The sequence below is a fragment of the Gossypium arboreum genome, chromosome 11 (genome assembly GCF_025698485.1).
Source record: "Gossypium arboreum isolate Shixiya-1 chromosome 11, ASM2569848v2, whole genome shotgun sequence".
Classification (NCBI taxonomy): domain Eukaryota; kingdom Viridiplantae; phylum Streptophyta; class Magnoliopsida; order Malvales; family Malvaceae; genus Gossypium; species Gossypium arboreum.
The window spans coordinates 123,018,328-123,030,284 of NC_069080.1; the positions used below are offsets into that span (position 1 = coordinate 123,018,328).

General features: G+C 29.2%; 1 long non-coding RNA gene across 1 annotated transcript; it reads left to right on the plus strand.

Annotated features, from left to right (window-relative positions):
* Nucleotides 1-970: 970 nt before the first annotated feature.
* LOC128284372 (uncharacterized) lies at nucleotides 971-2,244 on the plus strand. Its single transcript, XR_008274801.1, has 2 exons — nucleotides 971-1,129; nucleotides 2,044-2,244. It is a non-coding gene; the product is annotated as an uncharacterized LOC128284372 (long non-coding RNA).
* The last annotated feature ends 9,713 nt before the right edge of the window (nucleotides 2,245-11,957 follow it).

The following is an 11,957-nucleotide window of genomic DNA, read 5'->3' on the forward strand; positions in this document are numbered from 1 at the left end:
GTGTTAATGCAAGAGGGTAAGGTGGTTGTATATGCATCATGATAGCTTAAGCCTCATGAGGGAAACTATTTGACTCATGATTTAGAGTTGGCAGCAGTGATATTTGCACTTAAGATTTGGAGACATTACTTGTACGGAGAAAGGTGTATTATATACACAGACCACAAGAGTCTTAAGTATTTGTTGACTCAGAAGGAGTTGAACCTTAAGCAAAGGAGATGGATTGAGTTGCTTAAGGATTATGACTGCTCGATCGAGTATCACCCAAGCAAGGCTAATGTGGTAGCCGATGCTCTAAGTTGTAGAGTCAGATCGATCCGAGAGCAATGTTTGCTCGTCTGAGTCTCAGATGATGATGGAAGTCTGTTATGAGTTGCAAGTGAGGCCAACCTGGGTGGATCGATTAAGGAAAAACAGTTGAACGAAGAGTCTTTGGTCGCTCGTTTTCAACAAGTTAAGGAAGGGAAACTTCGAGTTTGGGAGCCGAAGAGACGATGCAACAAAGAATACCCTCATCTGTTTGGATTAGGTAAATTTCGAGGACGAAATTTCTTTAAGGAGGGTAGAGTTGTAACGCCTAATTTTCGTGAATTCGTGAATGTTGACAAAATTTCATGCTTTGATTTTGTCATTTGTGAGTGAAATTATGAAATAGGACCTATGTGAAAATGTTTGAAAATGCTATAGGCTAAATTGAAGTGGCCAAATAAATAGGAGTGCAAAATAGGAGGATTTGCATGATAAACCTCCCATTTTACATGAAGTGGCCAGCCATCATGTTGTTGTAGACAAAATGTACACTTGATATCCATAATTTATGGTACAAATTGATACAAATTGATAATGGGTTAGGTAAATGTTTCATGACAATGGATTAGGTAAATATTCCATGATAATGGGTTAGGTAAATGTTTCATGATAATGGGTTAGGTAAATGTTTCATGATAAGAATTTCATGTCTTTTGTATTAAAGAATTAAATGGATGAAATATGAAGTTTTATTAAAAGAAAAAGGGGTGAAAAGAACAAAGTTTTGTCCATCTTTGTTCATCATAGCTGAAAGTTAGAAAAGAGAAAGGAGAGGAGAAAGCTCTTGAGTATTCGGTCATTAGGAGGAGGAAAATTGAAGGTAAGTTCTTGGTACCTTGCTTCTTATTTTGAGGTTCATGAGTTCTTCTTGATTCTACCTTAACTCTTGAAGTATATTTTGATTTTTAGTTGTGTTGTGAGCATTTAGTCATGAATTAAAATGAAGGAAATGGTTGTTGTTTCATGTTCTTTTGATGAAAAATGGAAGATAGGTGAAGTTGAGCCAAACAAATGAGCATGCATGTGCCTTAGATGTTAAAGGGAAAAATCAGCTAACATGTTGTGCTTTTAAATGATGAAATGGAGATTATTCTTAAGTAAAATCATAGATATGTGATGATTGATTGGTGATATACATGTTTAAATAACAAGCATGCAAGTTAGGTGTGAAAGAGTGATTTGGTAATAAATCTGCTTGAGACAGCAGCAGTAACGTGACTTTGGAAAATCACCATAAATTGTGGGAGATGAATTAGAAGCTGAATAAATTATGTAATTAAAGCTTTTTGAGTCTAGTTTCTAATGAAATAAACAAGAACATATTTTGAATTCTGTACAATGAGAAATTTGATTCGTAATGAAGGGTGGTCAGATTAGTCAAACAGTGAAACATGGGAAACTTTGAGAAAATTCTGGTATTGATTGGATAAACCAAAATTCTGAAAATTTTATGGATAGAAGATATATGAGTCTATTTTCAGGAAAATTAACGGAACTTGATTTGGAGTTTCGTAGCTCCAGTTATAAATGATTTAGTGACTGTTGCTCAGGAAGACAGCTTGCAGTGAAATTATGATTATGTGGTAAACATTGACAAAAATTTGTTAATGAGTTGCTTATTGATTTCTTATAAGCTTACTATGATCTGTAGGTGTGGTTGGCGAATATTGTAAGGGGTTAATACGTAGTTCGTATTTGAATAGTTAGATTAACGTGTTAGTAATCCAATTGTAGGCAGTTCGTGTATGGATCTCGTCAGCATATCGTCGCAAACAGGTGTGTAACTAACACCCTCTTTCTTAGTCTAGATCGGCAAAAGTCGAAAAGCCGAAATGCCGAAAACCGGTATTTTGTAGATTTGCGAGTGTGCGAATGCTCGTGAGGTAAATCGATTAATGTTTTTGGTAAGCTGCAATGTTTGGACTGCAAAGTGCATGATTTCTGTGCCCTCGATATTTTTGGGCTTAATGGGCCAAAATTGGAATGATGGGCCAACGGGCCCAATTCGGTAAGAACCCTCGGTACGTGATTCTGTTAGTACGTGAAAAGTAAGAATATGCATGAAAAACCCTAAAATAGATAAATTACTGAAATACCTTTAAAAGTGAAAAGTTTACAGTTTTACCCCTAGTAGATAAATTACCGAAATACCCCTAGGGTTAAATTGACCTAAATGCATGTTTGACTGTTGTTATTTACTGCATGCCATGTTGTTATTATCTGATGCATGGGACTGGGATATTGACGGAGGAAGTACTGAAAGTGGCTTGTCCACGATCTTGGAGGCTTTGCCTCAATTTATCGATAATCGAGCAAAAAGGCAAGAATCTGTGGAGTGTTAAATGGGTGGGTTGAGCTATTCCCACATGGAGTGTATGGCTGGTACGGGTGGAGTGTAGTGGTTGGTGGGTTGAGTAGTCTCCCAAATGGGCTTGCATATGTTTACTGATGTTGCATGTATTTTGAAATGGGCCTATGGGCCATCTTGTTATCTGAATAAGGGCTAAGGCCCGGTTATTGTAATCTGAAAGGGCTCGCCCAGACCACTGCACTTGAATGGGCTTAGGCCCAATGGGCTTGAGCTGACTTGGGCTTTGAATGGGTTTTCCTTACACACTGAGTTTCCCAAACTCACCCCTTCTTTAACCTTGCGTGAGTCTTGATGTGGGTGACTTGGAGCCGAGGGATTCAGAGTGGCCATTGTGAACACTTTTAGGTTTGAAAAAGAGACTGGTTTTCTTAAGTTATTTTTAATTACTATTTAAGTTTTGGGTTGTAATAAGGCCATTTTAACTTTATTTTCTTCTTTGATTTTCTCGAGATTATATTATTTTAAACAACTTTAAATTGATGGATAATAATAATTCAAATGGGCTAGACTTAGGCACGATTTCAAAACGATATTTTTTTAAATAACACGATGACACAAATATTCAATTTACCAAAGATAACCACTCAAAGAAATTTCAACTTGTTATAACCAAGTGTGGCAATGGATGTGGACATGTCTAGGATTGGATCCAATCGGAGAGCTTGGTACTTAAGCAGCCTTTATGACTCACCTCCTCTGTTATGGATACCTACCTGGTGTCCAGCTTCCATTCACTTGGTTAGTTTGACAAAATTCGGCTTTTTTTTTTTAAATCACTAAAAAGGGAACACGGGTTTTTGACTTCAAAGTGGCATGTCGGATTCGGCCTTAACGTCTGGGCCGGGTTTGGGGTGCTACAATGTATATATCGTTAGTATTATTAGTTATATGTTTTTTTATCCTATTTCATGTACATATTTTATTATCCTTATTATCATTATTAATATTAGCATGTGTTTTATTATATGTATATATCTTTAATGAATATATGTATATATTTATGTAATATTATTAATAGTTGTTTTTTAATATTATTATTATTTCTAATATGTATATACTTTGTAAATATTTCAATATTATATTATGTATACATTTTTTTATATATTACGCATATATATCTTTTAATATTATATTATTATTATTATGTATATATATTCTTAATACCACGTATATATTTTTATTTCTATTATTACGTATATATTTTAATACATATATGTATATATTTATATATCGTTATTATTAGTTATTTTTTGTATATATTATTACTGCTTTTCAATAAATATTGTATATATTTTAATCTAGTATTATATGTTTTACATATATATGTTCCCTACTATTTCGGACTTACATTATTACTATTATTATCATGTTTAATACCATATATTTTATTATCGTTTTATACTATTATTATTTATATTATTATTATTATTATTATCGTTTTTGTTATCATTGTCATTTTATTTTGCCATGTTTTATTTATTTATATTTATTTATTTATTTACTTATGTATTCGATCATTTCATTTTCCTCATGCATTTGTTTATATTTACATATTACTAACGTTGCTATTATTTCATCTTTTATAATTGCTTATATTATTGTTTTTGACACTGTCGCACCTATTATTATGTTATTATACATATTAATACTATAATTTGCTTTTATGTTTTACTATAAATCACGTTATATTTTTTTACTCAATACATTGAAATAATTCTTTCATAAAAGTAATATTCCGTATTAGGTAATTCGAGACAATCGTGCCCTAACTTACTGGGTTTCGATTTTTCTCATTTAACCTAAATAACAGAATATTCTTTTAAATCACAATACGAGTTAAAAAAATGCTTATTCTCGGAGATACAAGATGTGGTGCCCTAACTTACTGGGTATGACATTTTGTTACCTCGAAATAACATTTCTCGCAAGTAAAGGCAATATTCGGTATTTGGAAAATTCGAGAAAACGCGCCCTAACTTACTGGGTTTCGACTTTTCTCGTTCACCCTAAACAACCGAACATCCTTTAAAAAAAAAGGGGGGGGCTAAAATACATGAACTTTAAATAAAGGCAAGCTCGTTCTCAAAGTTCGAGATGTCGTGTCCTAACTTACTGGACATGGTGTTTTATTACTTCGAGACGAGAAGGTCTTTAACATTTGAGCATTTTCTACAAAGAGGGATCGTATTTCAAAGTCTTTCAAGTTTTCAATCTTCGACACTAAGACACTAATTAATCAACTAAGTACCAATTTTTTGGGCGTATCGAGGGTGCTAATCCTTCCTTGTGCGTAACTGACTCCCGAACTCATTTTCTGATTTTCGTAGACAAAAAATTATCGTTTTAGTAAATCTTAACTTTTATTAAAATGATTAATTTAAGGTGACCTGATCACACCTCATAAAAAGGACTGGTGGCGACTCCCATTTTTTCTTTTTCATTTCCATAACCAAAGTCGACCCTTTTATGAAAAAAAAATGGTTTCGGCAGTATTTATTTTCAAATTTAAAGAATTCAACGCAATAAATATAATTATTTGGTCAATCGTTTTTATTCATAAGATTAGAATAAGTCTTGATTACTAATATCTTAAGATCTTCAATGAATCCCTTGGAAGAAACAAATAGTTTATCCCTGCAAAATAGAACATTATGACACGTTGATAATTAGTTTTATCACAACTCAAGCACGACATATCTAGTGATTGCAAGTAACTATCACAATAAGAAAATGAGTCCCAAATTGTCTAAAACGGTGGGCGGACAAAATCCGTAAAAGAATTGAGCATCCATCGAACTGGCGAGGATAATGACAAAATCGTCCCTAAAATTACTTCCAAAAGCAATACTACATGCATAAGTAAGACTAAAAAACATGCCATAAGAACAGGAAAAAAATTATAATTTAAAGTCTTAATTAGGGGTGAGCAAAACTCGATCTGATTCGGAAAAATTATAAATTTTTTTTGAATTTCGAGTTAATCCAATTGAGTTATTCGATTCAAATCGAATAAGTAATTCGAGTTTCAAGTTTGAGTCGGGTTAAATTTTACAATTCAAATGACTCAAATAATTCAAATAACATATTAGTGTAAATACCCTTTTGATCCTTGACAAATTTGAAAATGAGCAAATTGATCATCTCTCAATAAAAATTACAAAAAAAATCAAAATATTTATAAAAATTCAAATTTTAAAAAAATTTTAAAAAATTCTAAAGAGTATAGAGAAAGTTAAAATTTTGAAAATGTTCTAAAATAATAATTTTAGGACCTAAATAAGTTAATTAATAATTCAAGTTTATCATGATAAAGTATCTTTTTTTTCTTATTTTGCTTAGAATTTTAAAATTTCAAATTTATATGCTTTAACAAGGAATTAATTATACTGTAAAAAGATTTTAATTTGACATGTTTAATTTTTTAAATTTAATTGAATAATTTCACTTGATTCGACTCGACTCAAATTTTATTTCACTCAAATCGATTAAAAAAAATCAAATCAAGTTAGAATGATAAAATATGACTTGTAAACTCAATTAACTCGAAAATTTTTCACTCAATTTGATTGAATGCTTGCCCCTAATCTTAATGTATAATTTAGTACTTGAGTTTGACACTTTTTTAATGTGGTATCTGAGTTTTTTTGTCCAATACGGTACCTATATTTGACAAAAGTTATACATTTTGGTACCTGAAGATAGCAGTATTTATACATTTTGGCACCTAAAGATAACAATATTAACTTTTTAGTGCTTAATTTGAGTTTTAAAGTTGATTTGATGAAAATAAATACTAAAATTATTTTGAGTTTAAAACCTAGTGAACCATTTATTATTGTTAATTACTTTGCCCTTGTTACAGGCCAATTTTACCCACAAACCCATTTTAAACCTCAGCCCGTTACACTAAACCCAAAACAATACCCAAAACCTGAATGACCCACCAAGCTAACCCTTACCCACTAACCCATTTACAACATTAACCCATTAATCCCAAAACAACCCACCAAGCAATACATTACCCAAACTCCTTAACCCATTTTCAAACCCATACCCGAAGCCTACCTAATATAACCCAACCTAACCCAAAACCCAGAAGCCCAAAACCCCAAATGACCCAACTAGCCAAAGTTAGGGTTTCAGAAAAGCTAAAACCCTAATCACCCACTTGCGCTGACCTAGCCAACTGCCCCACCGCACCGCCGCCATGCCGGTCATGTCTGCCACCTACTCCAGGGTCACCTCCACCATCCCTCTGCACCTGCAAGAAATCAAGAAGAAGACAGGACAAAAATAATAGAAAATGGATGTAAAAAAAGGGGTTATAAAACCCGAATAAAAAATGTTGTAAAAGGGGAGGGGAGAAAATTTTTTCTTTGAAAAACAGTTGATATACAAATACTACAATCTTAACACAGAAGACAGTTTTTCAAACACCACAACATCAGAGAATCAGGAAACCAAAAATCAAAATAAAAAGAACCAAGCATTTTAACAGTTAGGAATATTGAGCTTTTGGTCCCTTTAAGTCACACGCGCGTTGCAATTTGGTCCTATTTCCCTATTTTATTTCTAATTTCGCCCCAAAATTGTGTTTTATGTTCGATTTAGTCCTTTTGTTAGTTTACTGCTTTATTTTCAATTTACTTGTTTTCATTTTCTGTTATTTATTTATTATAATATTTATATTTATTATATTTATTGTATTTATTATATGTCTTAGTGTATAATCTTTTATATATGTATGCATACGTAATATACTTATGTATTATATTATATATGTAATTTTTTATATATTATATATATGTGTTTTAATATTATGTTATATATATTATATATATTTTCAATATTATTAATTATATTTTCTTATAATCTTCCATGTATATATTTTATATCATATATATGTTCCTAAATACTATGTTATACGTATATATATTTTAATACCATGTTAGTATTATTTTGTACTATCTTATGTGTACATCTTAAATACTATATTATGTATGTATTTTAAACACCTTATTTTTATGTATGTCGTGTACATTTTCTCACATTTTACCACATTCGTATATACATTTTATTGCATTATGTACATGTTATTATATCTATTTCACCCTATTATATTTATTATTACTATTGGTTGATTTTATTATACCGGTATATATATACTTTCTATATAGTATTATTTTCATATATCCTTATAGTTATTACTATACCTATTATGTTATTCTAATGATATCATGTATTCATTTTAAAATATATATATGTATTTATGTAGTATTATCGTGTATATTTTTATTTCTATTTTTATTTTCTATTAACCTTATATTTTTACACTATTTCATGTATATTATTCATTTTAAATATCATATTTTCTATATATTATGTATACATTTTTATATATTACGTATATATCTTTTAATATTGTACTATTATATCATGTATATATTTCTAATATTATATTATGTTTTCACATATATTACGTGTATACATTTTAATATTATATATGTATATATTTTTAATATGTACGCGTATATATTTGTGTAGTGTTATTAATAGTCCTTTTATTTCTAGTATGCATACATTATGTAAATATTATGTTATGTATGTATATATATATGTATTTATATATTATGCACACTTTTAAAAATATTATATTGCTTATATGTTATTATGTATGTATTTTGGCATCATTAGTTATACATTTCTCTATACTATCTTATGTACATATTCCTAACACTGTTGTTATATATCTATATATATGTACTTACGTAGCATGGGTATAATTTTTATATATATACTATTATCATTCTAATATAGGTATATATTGTATATATATTTTATATATGTATTATGTACATATTTTTAACGTCTTCATGTAAATATTTCTTAAACTATTCCTCTATGTATTTTTGACCATCTTAATTATATACATTTTTCATATTATATTATATATCTATCCTTTTAATACCATTATGTATATAGTTTTTTATTATTTATTATTATTAAGTATACGTATGTGTAACATCATTAATATTTTTAATGTCATGTTTTCATAATTATATTAACCATTATTATGTGCGTATGTATATACATATATTGTTTCCATTTCACATTTAATTCTCATCGTACGTTTAATACCGCATACATTTTTATCGTTTTTGATATTATGGTCATACTTATTATTTGCTTCGATATGTTTCCAGTTCTTTTATTTATTTATTTTTATGTCGTGTCAATTTGCTCTGCACTACTTCGAAAATCATATTCTCGTTTTCTAATTAATTTCAATAATCAAAGCAACATACCGACTTAACATTAAGTCATCGATTTCATCGCTATGTTGGGTGAACATCAATTGACTCGTGTTAAAATGGTATGACCTTTCCAAAAATCAAAAGAATTGAAAATTCTCGTGCTTCAATCGGATCACGACTAAATGATTATATTGAACTCGTATTTTTGAAAATCAAGACAACACGTGTTTATAAGATACCAATTTTGGGCGTCGCGAGGGTGCTAATACCTTTCTCGCGAGTAACCGACTCCCGAACCCTATTTTTCTCTGCATTTTGACGTAGACCTAAACTCGGCCTCCTTTTATTTTAAAAATAAATTTATTAGGTGTCCGATCACACCTATAAAAAAGGATCGGTGGCGACTCCCTTTTTACTTCAAAATCAAATTTCAGTTTTCAAGTTTTCAATAAATCGCCACAATTAGCGACCAAGCTAAATTTTTACGTCGCTACAGCCCTAATGTATAAAATTAATTAATAGAGCTTTAAACAACATGGCAAATCTTTTGATGGCATAAATGATGTATAGAATCACGTAAGGATTATTTCATGCAAACCCATGATTTGAACTTTAAATTACAATATTAAGGTTACACCTCACCTTTAGTTTTTTGCATACAAATTATTTTCCATTTTTCTTTATTTTATTCTGGTATAGAAGATTCGTATTTATAAATTTTAAAATAGTTTAAGTTTTATAAACAATTATTAAATGAGTTATATAAATTGATTTTGTTAAGAATAATACTAAAATGTACAATGAAATTTTAAAATTTAAAATAAGATTAAATTAATTAATTTCAAAATTATAATAACAAATTAGATTACATTATATGGCGGACAAGTGAGATGTATGATTGCAGGGAGGTATGACGATATCCATGGAAAGAAGAAAGAAAATGTAGAAATTTAAGATTAAAGTAAGAGAAAGATAGAGCATGGGAAATAATGAAGGGAATTGTGTTATGTGAGGGAAAGATGGGAAGACGTTCAGTATGTATACATAAACCATACAAAGGCAATTACTTTTAAAGAATTTTATGGAAAGCGAATAAATTAAATAAAAAAAAAAAATTGAAGCCGATACATTGGTGACTGATGTAATCATAATATGTAAACCCGTGATTTCACGTTAGGAATTCAAAGCCCAAATCTTTGAATTAAAATATTAAGGTTAGATCTTGGCTTTAGTTTTTGCATATAAACTAATTTTAAATTTCCAATCGAGAATTTATCTTTTTTTAAGGAGACAACTTATTAATTCATTTTATGAATGGGATGATATAATTAGAGTAAAAGAAAAAATAATAAACATCCGTCGTCAACGGTGAAGGACAAGCTCCATCAACACGACAAAAGCTCTAACCTCAGCATCAATAGAACATTACAACATGTTGATAACTGGTTTTATCACAACTCATGTACAACACATCTAGTGTGATTGCAAATAACTATCACGATAAGGAAATCAATCCCAACTGGTCTAAAACAGCGGGCGGGCAAAATCCGTAAAAGAATTGAGCATCCATTGAATTGGTGAGGACTATGACAAAACCATCCCTAAAATTACTTCCAAAAGCAATACTACATGCATAAGTAACACTAAAAAACATGCCCTAACAAGAGACAAAAACTTCTAAAAGTGAAGACTTATTAGGCAATGGAAAACAAATAAAACTCAATACAATACAGGTCCAAATTGACTCGTGAAATAATTTATTATTTTGAAATATTCTCAAAAAATAAACGAATTAATACGCTTATGAAGAGTCACGCACTCCTCAAGAAAAATTGCTAGTGACTTGTAGAGTTTCAGCAATGACAAGCACTCCAAGAAAGATGAGGTTGGTGGGAGGGAGAAAAAAGCGAGCAGTAGCCAATTCGAAGATTAGCATCATCATTGAGCAAAACAAGGGAGAAAAAGTAAATGGTTTGAAGAAAAAAATAGAAGTCTTTAGTGTTGATCCGAAGAATTTATTTCTATAGGATATAAGTAAATTTTTAAGATAATAATTTATAATTACATAAGATCTAGAGAAAAAAAATGAAATATTTTCTAAATGATTTAAGTTATGTGTAAATAAATTTAAATAAATATTATTAACTCAAAAGATCTAATTTAAAAGTAAATGAAAAAAATACAAACTAAAATAATTCATTTCAAAATTTTAGTGACATTAAAATAAACCCTTCAAATTATACTACGTTATATAGTATGAAATTACAGAAATCATATATTTGACCACATTCAAATCAAACAATGCATTAGTTTATTAATTAAATTATTTAATTCAAACATTTAATGGTTTCTTACTAATGAAATTATTATTTTTCTTTTTATAATAATCATACAGATATAATAACTAAGATAGCTATACAATTATAATATCTAAGATGTGTACTTTGATATAAAATTAGAGTTTTATATGTTATGGTATATAAAAAACTCGAATTCGTAATATAACACTATAACATAATCATATAATTATATTAACGTATAACATTAGAGTTTTATATGGTACAAAAAGGATTATAATATATGGTTTTATGGATGACAAAATGCTACTAATGTTGCTTCCAAAAATATTTAAACCCAAGATTTTTTCTTACATAATCGCGTCTAATTGAAAATTTTGGGTGTTATATTTAAATTTTTTTTCATTCTTCTTTTTAGTAGTTAAATAAGAATGTATGGGTACATGTAGATTTGAATATGTTGATTTTGAGTTGTGCATAACTAAAGTTGACAGTGTTAGAGAGTAACTTCTAAAACATCTTCCACTAATTCAGCTTGATCAAGTGTACATTTTTAAGGTTTTATTTTGTTTTAAATTAAGGATTTTCGTTATAAATTGAAGTTGTGGTAATATTTTAAATTTCAATAAAATTTAATCTTGTACTTGTTATTTATTTTATTTTAAATAAAATATAAAATAAAATTTTAAAATTTTAAAGGAGATTAAATTAATTAATTTTATTAAT